Here is a 15,905-nt window from a genome sequence, read left to right on the forward strand (position 1 = left end):
ACGCTATAATTGCGTTTATCTTTTGATGACTGAATCCCCGCAGAGCTTTATAAATACTGCTGCTGCTAGCGGCTGAGCTTTGTGCTGTGTTCGTGTCAAAATCATAAACAAGCCACCAAAGTCGTGTTAATTATTTAATAATATTAAAGGATTACCAGCCATAAAGCCAAGAGCCGAGGTGATTGATGATAGCCGCTTGCTTGGAAAATGCCGGCTAAAATACATATTTCAAATTGTTTGGGTTGGCTTTAAGCAAAGATTTGTCAATTTGGCTGATGAGCTGCAAAAGCGGCCAAGGCTGCACTTGCCAGTTTCTTTGTGCTACATGCTAAAGCTAAGTTTTCCTTACAGGGAATGCCATTTTGATTATATCCACTTCCGCTTGCATTGATTTCAGCTGCGTTCTGACTTTTTGCAAGTAGTTTGAATAATTTTCTGAAGAAGTGGTAAATTTACATATAAAATGTGTGCTGCTTCCCGGCAGATCCCAAATGCCAGTTGCACCATCAAAATAGAGACGTTGCTGGAGATGCAGCTGGATGCAGGCACAATTTTTACACACATTTGGAATGGCAGCTGCTCCTGGTGCTGGCAATGCTCTTAGCAAGTCTTTTGCAAATGTAAATGTTTGTACGCAATCGAGGAATAAACAAATGCACACGATGTGCGCATACATCCATGTGTGTGTGTATTTTTGTGTTGGTGCCTACGTGTATGAGTATAAGTATGCATGTGCGTGTTCTCCCTAGCAAGTTTTTGCCTTTTGTCCTTGCTGCTGCTTGCTTTTGAAAGAGCTTGCATGCGTGTGAACCTCAATTTGAATTATGAACTTGAGAAAATTAAGAAAACTTTTTATAATTGATGTTATGCATATTAAAACCATTTTATTTGTATGGGACACCGGATTTCTGTTTTTCGTCTTCCAGTTTTCACTTTTCATATTTCTATTTAGGCTGCTTCACCAATTCCCACTGAACCTCAGCTCTTAAGCAGGCTCAAAGTTAAAACCCATCGAATTGCTTGTGCTTGAGAACTATGTTGAAAAGTTGTCAAATGGTTGTAGTTGGGATGTTCTCAAAGCATTATCGAATTTTGATAAATGTTTTTAAATTTCTATGCAAATGCTACAAAAAGAATTTTTTAGTCTAGATGGAATTTGGGCGTGTAGATGGAATTTGCTTGCGACATGCCAAGTGAAAAACTTGTATTTTATCAAACTTTACAAACATCTCGGCAAACGTAAAATTTATGCTTTGCCTTTATCGGCAGGAAGACGCATTTGTATGGCGTAGCTTCTGAAGCTTAAATTTGTCTACCAAATATCATTCATTTAACTCGACCAATAAACAACATTTAATATCGCAAATCAGTATCGGATTAAGGCAACAGAGAATCAACAAATATTTGTATGTTATAAACGATAAACCACTGATATCTTTCCATTTAGGCTCTATGTACTCCATTTTAAATCTGTCCATTCTTACATTAAAGTATAACAAGAAATATGGGTTATGCTTGGTACACCAAAACTTCAATACACTTCTGCTCATATTTCCTAGCGGTGCTTGAATTCAAACTTGTTTGGCCGACCAATTGTTGTGCATGAGCCACATAATATAGTAGCCTGATTTGATACGGATTTGTTGGAATCTCGTCAGAATATCTAGAAAAATAAATAACTTTTATGCATTGTAAAATAATTAAATGACAATGATAAATCAGAGAAGGTTTCAGATAAGCCTCTTGTCTAAACAAGACGGAGGATATGCCCAACAATTCGTGTATTTTATTGCTACTTGACGTTCCGAGGAGGGCCTGATTGACGCTTAAATAAATCCTATAATAGGAACCGTGAACCTGAGTCTTCTTGGCAGAAGCCCACGTTAAGCCCATTGACTTTCTATTTATCTCGATATTATATTATTTTCTAGCGGGTACAACCCGGCCTTGCCCGTGGCACGTATGTTATAGATAAAGCTTTGAAAATGATTTTGAAACTGATCGGACGGTTAATAAACAACTTTAATACAAAATTTACCACTGTTACGGGTGGAATTTCCCAAATCGCTGAAACCCGTATTCATTATATTCTTATGTAGAGCTTTGAAAATAATTTTCAAGCATATCGGGAAAAAATAAAACTTCATCCATAACATTTTTTAATCGCATTTCTACCGAAGAAGTTTGAATTCTGCGAAAAGTGACAAACACGTCTCATATGAATTTTCATATAGATCGTTGGAAATGAATTTGAGCGCGAAACGTCACCCACCAAATCTTTGATCTCCATATCCACCAAGGAGGAACGGATTTTTCGAGATGCGTGAAACACCCCTCAAATGTATTTGAACAAAAATCTTTGAAAATAAGTTTGGGGCCGATCGGATCGTAAGCAAAAATCTTTCATACAACCGTTTTCCGCCAATTTACCACTGTTGCGGGTGGAATTTCCCAAATCGCTGAAATACTTCTTTATTAAGTTCTTATTTAGAGCTTTGAAAATAAGTTTGAAGCAAATCGGACACAACTTAAAACTTCGCCCAAAAAATCTTTAAATCGCATTCCCCCCGAAGAAGTTTATATTCTGCGAAAAATAAATTTTCACTTGCGGGTGGAATTTCCCGAAACCCCGTCTTAACGTGCACCTACATCACATAAGGTAACTACAGTGAAAATTTCAGCTTCCTAGCTCTTACGGTTTGGGCTGTGCGTTGATCACCAATCAGTCAGTCGGTCAGTCAGTCACTCAGTCATTCAGTCAGTCAGTCAGTCTGTCAGTCAGTTTTATATAGAGATTATATTCTCTACAAGCGTTTTCGAATAATTATTAGTAAATAATATTCATAGACTACTTTAATGGGCTTTGCGTAAAAACAACTCACAAAGTCATATTAATTTTGGGCTTTTCACACCTTTGCCGTGACATGGGCATCAAGTGAAAACGGAATTAACACATGCAGAATGCAATAAACGCTGAAGGAAGCACAAGAACTTTACTGTTAAGCTACACACGTCAACCTACTGCACCATCTCGAGTATGTGTGTGTGTCTGTCTGCCTGCTTGTATGTGTGAAAGGCATCTGCACAATTTAAGCACCCGAGTGTTTAATTTGAAAGTTTGTTTAACAACTTTTTAAATACCGTTCATTGCACTTGCTCATGTCACATTTTTGGCTGTGAATTTCAGCAGGAGGAAATTAAGTTGACATTAAATTAACAAACTGCAATTTATGATAAGCATTTAAAAGTTTAAAGTTGGACCATATTCTGAATTACACACCTTAGTTCTTGACAATATAGAAAATTAGTCCTGTATCTTTACGGACCTTTCAATATTGTTACAGATGGAATCCCCATTCGAATGTAGTATAACTATATTTGTTGCGACTGTGAGTGTTAAAGGTTTCTGTATAAAGGGCTCCTGTGTGGAGTTAAGGGTGCCTGTTACATTTGTTGAGTCTGCATGACTGTATTGGGACGTGTGTGAGTTTAGGTACTCCATGTTGGCAGAGATTGGTTACGCTTAGCCTTTAGAAATAATTGGAGTCAATCAATCTCTGCCGATCAATGTTGCCTGGCAGCAGTATAGAACATTATGTATTAAAACTTATACAGAATCCTGAGCTTGTCATAGTTTGGGCTCAAATTGAATAAGCACCTGTTGCCTGCGAAGGCTGACATGAGCAGAGGAACAAGTTAATCAGATTTCTGCTCAATTTATTATCGCTTTAAGTGGACTGTACTTGTAAATGTACATAAGCATATATCCTAAATTGCTGACAAAACAATTGATTGGAATATTTACATATGTAAATAGATCATTAAATAAGTCGAATTAATAAAGTTCTAATAAGTATGAGTAATTTATTTATTTATTTATTTTACATATTAATGGTCGACAAAAACGAGTGTCTTCCTAATTATTTAATATTAGGATATTTTATTTTATTGCCCGTCCGGGGAGCTATGCCCATTTTCACAGATAATTTTGTCAGTGACGTTATTAGAGCCTTCATCTAAGAAGAAAATAGTGTTCTTAAGTAAAAATAAAAAAAAAATCATCAAACTAACTATATTATATAAAAAAATAAAACAAATAGGAAAAAAGTTATTAATGAAGTAATGAAATGTATGCTAGATATATAGAGTGTTAAGTAGATAAGATAAATAGATAGTGATGGGAAAATTCAAGGATAGGGCGAACAAGAATAAAAGTTTGGTTATGAAACGATCGTTAATCGTTAGCACGATTGAAGGTCATAAATATACACTTTTAACAATTTATATGCAATTGATTGGGCGAAAACCAAAGTTGCATAGCATTCAAATCATCTTGTAGACGAGAGAGAAGTAAGGGATTAATGTATGAAAGAATAAGTTTCACATCGGCCGCATACATAAGTACATGAGGATGTGATATAATCGAGGGGAGATCATTTAGAAATAGAGTAAAGAGTAAAGGTCCAAGATGAATACCCTAATATCTTTATACTAAAAGTGTTTGAATCTAAGTAATTTATTTGCATTTTTTGTTATCTTCAGAGCAGGCATCAGATTTTAATATTTATTTTTCCTTTTTTTGGCAAGCAGGTGTACTTATGTGTTTGCATTTTATGAATACATAGTGAAATAGTGGTAATTTTAATAATCAAGCAAAATAATCCAATTATAAAGAGAATTATTCTATATTTGAAGTACACTTTAAGTTATACTAAATTTGATGCTGATTAGCTTGTGTCTAGAATAATTAACAAAATCGTCTCGTTTCTTCTGGATTATATATTTTCCTAATATATATAACTGAACAGGTTTCCAGATATTTATATAATCGAGCTTAAAGTTTACATATTACAAGAACAATTAAAAGATTAAAAAATAATATCTTAAGCAAATGATGCAAGCCATTGGCAGTTTACTTTTCATTTTACAACAGGGCGCACTTTTGCGCTGAAACGGCCCTGACCCTAACTGTGCGACGGGCTTCCTGCATCAAGTGTATAACAGTTTCACGCCTGCGCATTGCTCAATAACATTTTTGGCGCCAATTCGTCAGCTGTGTGCTTTGCCGGCGCTCGCGCTGAAGCCGAGCGCAGCGCACAGAAGTATGCTGTCAGAGGCGAGCAGAGGGTCGCTGCAATAAATATAAGTGTGTGTAAATGCGTATGTGTGTGCGCGTGTTTATATGTGTGTTGCCGTACGAACTGTGCGATGGTAGCTTCTTGCAGGCTGAACTGCCATCATCGTCCTCGTATTTGGTTGCGCGCCACGATTTGAGGTTCTTTAATGCCAGCAAATGTTTGGGCTCGTCATTCAGTGCCAAGCACGAAGTCGAACACCGTCTCTGTTGTCGTTGTCCACGCTGCTGTCGGCACTGTTATTCGTTGTCGTGGCACGTCCTGTCGCCGCTGCTTTTGCCAACTTTCGTGTTGTTTTTGAAGCTATTCACTCGCGTTAGTTACATCAGTGACGTTCACAACGCGTTGGTTCCTAGTTCGCGATTGCCAAATATATTTCTGAATGGATTCGCATCACAGCCGAATGAAACGAATAGAGCTAAAATTCGTTTAAAGTAACTAAAACTGTAATTTAAAAATATTATAAATTTGGTGTAGTGTCAGTTAAATAATAAACAAATAATACAATTTCGAAATACTTTCGTAAATATTTAAAAATAAAATTAGTTGGTGCCAATACTTTTATATTTTACAAGTAATACTTGTGAAAATAACTTTAAAAATTTGCACGGACAAAAAAGATATATTTGAATTTTTGCTGTTGCTTGAACATTTTTAATTCAGTTAAATAATTTTATATAGTAAATTCTTTGTTAACCACAAGAAAAAACAGGTTTTTATTTTTTACCCAAAATACTTTGCAATTAAATCATTTAAATGGTATTCATGGTGTGCCTAAAAAATTGTAATTCAGCAAGAAAAGATAAATTCATGTAAATGGACCAATTTAAAAGCAATAAGCTGAAACTTAGAGTAATAGGTATTTAAAAACCGTTTTTATAGAGTTATTATTGATTTACTCATAATGAACCATATTTAAAAAAAATATACCTATGTGCATACTATGATATGGCGATTAATTAAACTTAATTTATAATTTAATGTTTATGCATATATTTGTATATAAGCTTTTGGTTCAAGCAAACCTCAATAATTCAAAAGTTAAAGAAGATTAAGAATGTATCAAATAAAAAAGCAATTAAGAAGGATCTCGTTTAAAACTACTCAAAGGAACAAGCTAAGAATACTTCACCTAATATTTTCCCAGTGTGAATTCTGTTCAGCTGCCTCTGAGTAGAGGAGGCTGTTTCGTTATGTGATTAATCATGCTAATATATTTTTCAAGTGAAATTCAATTTCGACCGCAACGCGAGTAGCAAGCACCACACGAGCACAAGCGACAGGATACCAAGCAATATATAAGAAAAATTACCCGAAAATACCAACGAAACCAGCAACAACTATAGACTACAGAAACATCAAGAAAAAAACCCAACAACAGCAGCACGCAGTGAAACGAAAAATTGCAATCGACAGGAAGAGCAACAGGAGCTGCTGCTGTGCTGCAGCAGAGATCCCCAGGAGGAAGGAGCCACAGTCTGCAAACGGTGCGTTTTAAGTGTGTGAAAATGAATATGGGCTTATTTGTTCAGCGTTTTCTTAAAGGGGCATTTCAGTTGATTGAAGCTTCTTAGATTTACTGAACATTTAATTGGAGAAGATGTTCAAAATAATGCTATATTTATTTCGTAATATGGATTGAAGGTTGTTTATCAAAATTTGACCTTTTGCCTGTATTTGGGGACATTATTATTGCTCGCAAATTAGTTGCCCTTTTGAATGGGCTAAATAAACAAACACACAAGGACGTAGAGGGACCTAAGACCTTTTTTTCGCATTCAAAGCCCTGAGCGTTATTTTTTATTTTCTAGTTTTGCCATTTAAATAGAAAACGGCGTTTGGCAGCAGGACAGACAGCAAGTCGGCAAGTCGACAGCGGCGACAAGTATAACATTTAGGTTAATCATACGCCATGTTGTACGACGGCAATGGGTCTAGTCGCCTGCGTTGTTGACTATTTAGCATAAATTAGTAAGTTTTTACTCTTAATGTTAGCCAGGGTGCCGCCTAAGCAAACGTTGTGGCCCACGGCTAACTTTTGGCATTGACAGAAATAAAATACTTTCATAAACAGGCAAATAATCACGGCCCAAAAACCAGAAAATGCTACGGCGCCTTCGCGAACTGACAGGTGAAGTGCTGCTAATTATCGTCAACAGCATCTGTCTGGTGTCCTTATTATTTAAATCAATTATAATTTAATCATTTTATCGTTCTAATAAATCATACACCAGGCGCCAGGCACCGAGCTCTAGGGCTGCAGCCGGTAGTCGCCGGAGCTGCTCAGCTTGGATTGCCTTGTCTGGGCTTGATTGTTATTAACAATATGCGAGCATATACCGAAAAGTTGCAGACAAAACAAAATTTAAATAGAAAATTAAAGCGGTGGCTACAATGACAACGCTGTTGAAGATGACGATGACGATGCCGGAAACAAAAGAAAAAAACTTTCTTCATTAAAATTTTTAATGACTTTCTCTCTATTTGCGCAAGGTAATGAAAGTCAACAGCGTAACTATGTTTATGCGCAGTTTCTATATACCAAGCTCATATTTGCTTTTGATGCAAATGCATGTTTTTCACGGACTTTTTCCAAAATTGTTTTTCGTAGAAGTCGCGTATTTGTAGAGATTTTAAAAAATATAAATGAATTGCGTATCAAATAAAGTCACCTAAATGTATAGTAACTTATACACCTGTAGAGGGTATTATAATTAGTGTACCCTTGTGGAGGGTGTTATAATTTTGCCATGAGATGGGTAAGAAGAAGTATCCATCGCCGTCCTTATAGAGAATATATTTTTTTGATCAGAATAAATAACCGAGTCGATTTAGAGAAGCCCCCTTGTTTGTCTTTTTCACTTCGTCAATAAATCATATATCTATCGTCGGTGGAAAATAAAATTCTTGTATAAGCAAATTTTTTCCTTATCAAGATATCTTGACCAACCCATCATTTATTATTTTCACTGTGTTTCATATCATCATCCTTACCATCTTATCATATAGCTATAAATTTTGGATGTTGGATTCCTATAAGATTTTTAGTGCGACTAAGTGCGTTATGCATTCGTTTAATTTAATGAAAGGATTATAAAACTTTCTTTTGCTCCTTTTGAATATACAATATCGTAAACGGTAATTTAAATGTAAATATTTCTTAATGAGTGTGCAATTGCAGTTGACTTACAATTCTCTATAACTCATTTGTATTAAAGAATTATAAAAATCTATAATTTTTAACATTTCATTTTATCAAAATATAAAAAAAACATATTATAAGTTATTAATATTTTATTTATAAAAATTAGCTAAGTAAGCTGAAAATCAATTTGTTTTGTAGTTATTCAAAGTATTTTCGTTTAAAGATTCTTTAAACAAAAATAGTATAGCTCTACGAATTCATCTGTTGCAGTCCGTTTTTTTTATGATTCTGTTGAATCAATTGTAGGGGGTTTTCTTTACACATTTCGGATATTTCCTTCAGTAGTATTTAAAATTTAATTAGTATTTTTTCTTTATGGTTATTGTGCATCTTAAATTTATTTGTGCACAAAGTTAAGCCATGTATATTTAGTGAGAATAAATACCCAAACCCATATATGCAGATGTTCTTGTGTTAGCTTGAAATTGTTCAATTAAGATAAGAAATTCTAGAAACACATAAGCGTTTAAGTTGAGTAGTTCGTTCATGTTGCCCCTTATCGTTTCGCGCTTATTGATTTCATAATAATGTTAGAAGACACGCAAATGAGAAGCAGTCTTAAATGCTTACTAATTAAAGCTATGAAATTACCATAACACATGACCTAACCCAATGTACAATTTATTATCTGGCTTCCCATTAAAGTCTGGCGCACACTAATCATAGAAACAACAAGTAACAAGGCAGTATACAAAAATTTTTCATTTAGCATTACAACAATCCCGTAACATTCAACATACATAGAATACGAGATTTCTTATGTTGTGCACCCATTGAAAATGGGTAAAAAGGGTATATTGTATTCGTGCAAATGTATGTGACAGGCAGAAGGATGCTTCTCCGACCCCATAAAGTGTATATATTCTTGATCAGCATCAACAGCCGAGTCGATCTAGCCTTGTCCGTCTGTCCGTCAGTCCGTCCGTCCGTATGCATGAATGCAAGGATCTCAGAACGCTGGAGAAAATTTAGCCTAGTCCATGCGCAGTACGAGTTTGTTTCCAATAATCGATATCTTACTCCGTTTCCAAGCAATCGATAAAAATCGATATCGAAATTTTGTTTTTTGGGAAAACTGGGTAAATAATGAGAGCTAGATATGCTGCTCCTAGAATAGTATATATATATCAGTATCTTTCATTTTATACCTATCGCCCCCTCCCCGCTACCACAAAAGCTATAAATCAAGTAAATAACCCAATTTACATATGCTGCCCGCCAATGTAAGCCACAATTTAAATGAAACTGCCATTTTGAGAATATACGAATATTTTATAGTACAATAAGATCTACTGCTAAAAATTTCATCAAGATCGGTTAAGAAACACGAAAGAAAATGTGTTTTGGCTGCCCGCGTGTTTGCGGCAGCTAGCGCAAATTCCAAAAATTTCTGTATATATGTACACACACATTCAAGCGCGTCTTCTTTGAATTCTATCAACAGTATTGCAATTGCGATTGCATGGTTTTTTGTGCTGCTATTTTAATTTGTTTTTTTTTTCTCATTAAAACTTAATTATTGGTGTGGCTGTTGAGTAGAGGCGGCGGAAAGTAGCGCAGTCAGTTACGAGTTCGAACCGTACCGAGGAAACTATTTCTTTATTTCTTTTTGGCTGGTGTGGCTGTTGAATAGAGGCGGCTGTATGTAGTGCGGTTAGTTGCGAGTTCGAAACCAGCCAAGAAATTTTTAAATTGATCTTTATTACTACTAAAACAAACGAGCTCGTAGCTCGAGCTGCATTTGGTTTTGGAAGAAGAGGCCTCAGGTATCCTCTAGTCGGTAGCTCCAGACTAGAACCTCTTAATTGTTTATTATACAAATCGTTGCTCTTTCGTTTTAATTATTCTTGGGTGAAGGTTTAGGTATAGCAAAAATATTTATTTATTGGTGGGACGGGAAACACATTCAAATGTAGGGTACATGGCAAATTGGTACATGGCGCTCGCTAGAGGGTATAAAAAGGTGTATCCACAACTGGTGCAATAGATTAACAATTGCATGCCACACACAATTAACGGGTAATAATACACCGGGCTGGGGGATTGTAATTTGGCGCTAGGATGTATGTGATAGTGTGTGTCTGAGTCTATGTAAGCGTGTATTATACGACTTAGCTGTTGGCACGCCCACTCCTGCTTAGCATCCAATAACGTATGTATTTACATACGTGCGTATACATTAAGTTGAATGACAACGCAACCAAAGCTGAGAGCTCGCTAAACTATTTATTTGCATATAAATATTTCAATGCTGGGGCAAAAGCAAATGCCTTAGTTCAGGCACACCACATACTGACACACACACACACATACACACACTTCTTATTGGAATAAGTTGTGCCTGCTGTTGGCACAATACAAGTGGGTGTGGTGAGAGGTGGCGGGTTTCTCATAGGTGTACTGGCAACTGCTAGCTTCTACGTAGGTCGCCATAGCCGCGCAGCTGTAATTGAAATAGTTTCCCAACCAACAATGTGGCTTACATGTGGTGTATGTACAAATGGGTGCGATATGGGTGTGTGTGTGTGAGTGGGCTGAACATGTTTTCAATAAAACAAAGGAAATCCATTTGTGACAGAAGTAATTGTTTAGACGCGGGCCTACCAAGCTCGGCGCCCAAAAATAATGAGACGCTTACACACACATTTTCACCCATCAAAAAATACACACACACACTCACACACTATGCCCTTTACATTCGTCACAATTTATATTTGTCGCATTGTTTTGTTGTTTGAGCGGCAAATGCGATTCCAATTCAGTTTAGTTTACATTTTAAACAGTGGGCGCCGCAGAAGAACAATAAAAGCCAAACATCAAGTGCACATTTCCGTTCATACAACACACACATGCACACATACACACATTTATACACATACATATATATACATATACATGCTGATGTGTGTGTGAAATGCTGCATGGACATAGTTCTTGATTTTCACTTAAAGCAAACAAGAAGCAAAAAAAAAACTGAAAGCTTTACTAACAAGCGTTGCAATTCACAACATTTTATGTAACCAGTTGCATAGTTTAAAGCAAAAAACACATATAGAGAGATGAGAGAGAGAGAGAGAGAGAAAACGAGATGGTATAGATAGAGATAGAGTATGCAAAGCCCAACATTAAACACTAAATTGTCGGAGCTGGTAGTCTAAACTAGTGGCATCATCAGGGAGCAGGACATATATAACCATCAACATGATGAACATAATGTTTTACGACTGTGCCGCTCATAAAGCAACGAAAGTGCAATTACCACAACAACAATAACGATAACAAAAACAACAACAGCTATTAACAGTATGGCAGAGTGCAACAATGTTTGACCATGTGTGCCGGGCAGACACTTAAAATGGTTCACCCAATATCGCCGCGGAAAAGTTGAAGCTGCGTGGGTTAAAAGTTGATGCCGCATACGGCCTTAAATTTCATAAGATGTTCATAATATATCATAAAAGAGTTTTTTGTTGGCTTGATTCTCCACACTTACCCAAGGCTGGCTTTTAACACCCAATATTTTACTTGCAAAAGTTTAAGTTTTCTTGAACTACGAATAACAAAACTTTCTCCCACAATCTTGAACGGCAATTTTCCATTTGGGGGATGAACATTTCAAATTGGTTAAGAACGTCTTCAATGAATTCTTTCTAAGATCTAAACAAATGATTTTAAAGCCGATTGAACTAAAACAATGTTTTTAACCCCCATCAAAATAAAAATTGGCACTAAAACAAACTATTTTGAACAAGTTAGTGCTCTTGTCGGGGGTCCCGACTGTGAGATACCCCGAAAGCAGAGGAACTTTCTTCTATACATATTTATTCATACACAAAACACATATACACAAGTACACAAGCACGGAAGCCGCCAGCTGCACACTTTGGTTCTTCTTCTTAATGCTGCTCTTTATGGGAAATGCATTCTTGAATGAATTTGTGGCTTATTTGCTGATATTTATGAAATTTTAATGGCGCTAATATGGCACTCGAAAGAACCAAAAAATGTTTGCTTCATTAACAATATCGAATATTAATATATATCGAATTTTTTGGACTATGATACATGAGAATATATATTTCATATTTAAAAGACTTTATCTGTTAGGTATCATTCCTTGAAGTAGACATTCTTACAGACGGACAGAGAGCCAAAAATGCGGTATCTCGGCTCAGCTCGTCGTCCTCATCAATCGTATATTTATATACTTAATGGCATTTTAGATGCTTCCTTCTGCCTGTTACATACATTTGCAAAAAAACACTATACCGTATTTTTAGCCATTTAAAATGAGTTCATGGCATCTACGGTCAGCTTATACGGCCAAGCAGCCAATCAGTCAAGCAAGAAACTTTAATAGTTTTGCATATGCACGTCGATTATGTGAATTTTAATAATATAAAATTGGGAAAAATTGCATTGAAATACATAAAGGAAGCGATGCGGAATTTTTTATTTATCTTAGTATTTCTTATACCCTGAATCCAATGAAAATGGGTAAAAGGGGTAAATTGGATTTGTGAAAATGTGACAGGCAAACAGGCAGAAGGAAGCATCTCCGACCCCATAAAGTATGAACATATATTCGTTTTCAGCATCAATAGCCACTACATCGGCTACATCGACCGTAGCCATGTACGTCTTTCTGTTCGTATATACTAGGTCCGAGTTTGCTTCAAATCATCGATAACTTGGCTCGTTTCCATAATCAATCAGCATTGGACTTTAAAAGCTAGAGTTTTAAATGTAGGTAAGGTGTATACAAATTAAGTATATATCTTTTCTAAACCTCCTGGTAAAAGAAAGTTCAGGGTATCCCCTAGTCGGGTGCTCCCGAGAGAGCGCTCTTACTTGTTTTATTATTTAAAATTGCACTTCAATTTTTGGGAACGAAAGAGATAAAAGAAATTCTCATAAATTATATACATACGTGAACAAAAAATCTGTTGTGATTAATTTAAGTAAAGGAAATATTTTAAATAATTGAAATGCCTTGGTCTTGTTATGAATAATAACCATAAAAAAATGTTGAAATAAAAAAATACACGTACATAGTTGCTGTGTTTTCAAAATTTGTTCGGCCTCAAGTTGACTTTCTGGCTTTTGCAATTTCCAATGGTGACTTTTAAAATCGGCCAGAAACAAATGGAGGAAAGTGGGCATGGTCTATTGTTAGATGCGTATGTCCATTAGGTTTTGTAAAAGGTCACCGTCTGAGTCGAGTCGCGTCGCCTCGCGTCGGTTGGCAGCGTTCGCTGCGTTGGCCGTCATTGCCGTCTCAATGGCGGCACACTTGTAACACTAATGAAAATTCCAATGAACTGTCAGGCACAAGGGCTACGTCAGCGTCCTTGGCACAGTGCCAGTAAATTGTGTCCGAGTGGTCATAATTTGGGGTCCGACAGTGTCGACGACGGTCTCACCGTAACATAAAATGCAGCGAACTTGAAATTTTTTCCAGCAAAACTGCAATTGTAACAGAAGCCAAAACGTATTCCTCTTGAAATAGACAAGGTGGAGGTGGGGTTTCGGGTAGGCGCGTGGCATCACTTTGTGAATTGCCGAACCGTATGTGGGCCGGCTCGAGCTCGTCTTGTTAATAACTTATGACAGGTTGCTAGACGGGAAGAGCTACAACAAAGCGCCTTGACACAGTCAGCTGCTGTTGCTGCTGCTGCGGTTGCCGCTGTCGGTTGGAAATGATTAATGTAACAGTTTTTTATGGGCATTTGGCCAAAAGGATTGAAGCCAGAGAAATGAAACGCTTTGTTACCGACAGCCAAGCCAAATTGATAACTACCTGAAATACATTCAACGTTGTCACATAAGTTCGATCAAATCCGCTTAATCATTGTGGGGAGCAAGAGTAGGTCCCAACCATCGAATTTCAATTAAATTTTCTTAAAGAAAACATGAATAAATCATTTGATAAGCATTTAAGTAAAGTTTTTAACCAACATATAGTAGGTTATCCCCAGGGCTCGTTTAAAATTTTAGCGCGGAATTCAAGTGCGAAATTTCGGTAGTAGAAAATGGCCTGGTCCCAGCCACGTTTCAATATTTTATCACTAAGTCCCAGCACGTGACGACACTTAACAATTTGCCGGCTTATGCTGCCGCCGTTGTGAAGCTAATAAATAATTTGAATACTTTCGCATTTCCAGGAATTTACAGATCAATTGCGCTAATTGACTTTACGTCGGACGCCAGCCCTGAAATATAAAACTTGGCCGGCAGCAACAAAGTTTGTGACAGCAGCAAATGCAGACGGTTACACCAAAAAAAATAAGAAAGAATTTACATGTAATAATCGAAATGGCTGCTGCGCAAATCCAATCCAATTCGAACCAACTCCTGCAAAGTTTAAAACTCTACTTGAGCCATGTCCTGTGCCGGTGTCTGGCTGAAGTGTGAGCAGCGCACAAAAAATTAAATGAAAATCATAATAAATTTGAATATTTACGAAAATTGGCTGAGGCAAGGGCAAAAACTCAGCCACACATTCAACAGTAGCTGCAAAAAGTTTGTGAATTGAAAAATTGAAAATAATGAATAACACACCACACACCCACACATCCACACACCACACACACCACACCCACCCACATCCAGCGCTGTTAAACGCAAATCGCTCAAAATTGCTGTCGCAAATACAATTTTGCAGCAAACTGCTTCAGCGGCTACAGCTTCCCTCCGCCACACCCTGCCCATATAATTCCCAAAGACCAGCTACCCGCAAGGGAGCCGCTGCGGGGTAAAACGGCAGATTTGAATGACAATTTACAAGCAGTGGCTGCAGAACGAGTAAACAACACAAGCCGCTTGCTTGTGGCTCACAATGCGTGCCTATTGCGGCTGGTGTTTGTCTGTATATGTGTGTGTTTCTATGTGTTTGTGTGTGAGTGGCTGTGTGCGTCCATGTGGCCTACACATTTGGGCGCTGTCGCCAGCGGGGCGCCCGCATTACGCCTGAACTGGTTGGGCGTAGCGCACAGGTATTCGAATTCATTACTTTCTGGCAAGGATTTCACATTTCGCATTTGGCTGCCTTGGTGGTGCGCTTGTTGTTGGGTAAATTATGTTTTTACAGCAAATTATGGCAGTGAAATTAAATTCATATTTTCATGATCGCAATAGGCTTAGCAAGCAGTTTTTGCTTGTTATGCCTTTTTTATACTCTGCTCGATTTGGGAAAACGAGTATATTGATGTTGTGAGCCTGTCGTGTGAGTGAAGTAATTTCGAATAGATAACCCCCAAGCTCGAAATATTTGTACAAGTCCTTCTGCATCGCAGATTTTTATACATGCTGCTATAGGTTACTAATTGTATTCTTTGTAGATAAATATAAGAATACTTTTAATACACAGACTCACACACCCCTGACTTCTACTCTAGGCAAACTTTATTATAATTTTTTTTTAATACTTTCAATTTGGATACCCGATTAAAATGATTGATTGTATATTAATAAAATTAGATTTGTTTAATTACTGATAGCAGCTGGAAAGACATTTTGGTGCTGTTTAGATCTTTTATATAACAGAGAACAGAGTAATCTGCAGT

The 15,905-nt window shown here is 36.9% G+C and overlaps 1 protein-coding gene across 1 annotated transcript in view; it reads left to right on the plus strand.

The window, feature by feature from the left end:
- The first annotated feature begins 5,332 nt into the window (after positions 1 to 5,332).
- The window catches only part of Dop1R2 (dopamine receptor 2), a 34,387-nt gene continuing 23,814 nt past the window's right edge, over positions 5,333 to 15,905 (plus strand). The window contains exons 1-2 of the mRNA XM_064680337.1: positions 5,333 to 5,581; positions 6,361 to 6,622. The gene's annotated coding sequence lies outside the window, so the exon portion shown is untranslated. The remainder of the gene's footprint in view (positions 5,582 to 6,360; positions 6,623 to 15,905) is intronic.

The sequence above is a fragment of the Drosophila montana genome, unplaced genomic scaffold (genome assembly GCF_035044405.1).
Source record: "Drosophila montana isolate Dmon_TW-CO22-7 unplaced genomic scaffold, ASM3504440v1 contig_1264_1, whole genome shotgun sequence".
NCBI lineage: Eukaryota > Metazoa > Arthropoda > Insecta > Diptera > Drosophilidae > Drosophila > Drosophila montana.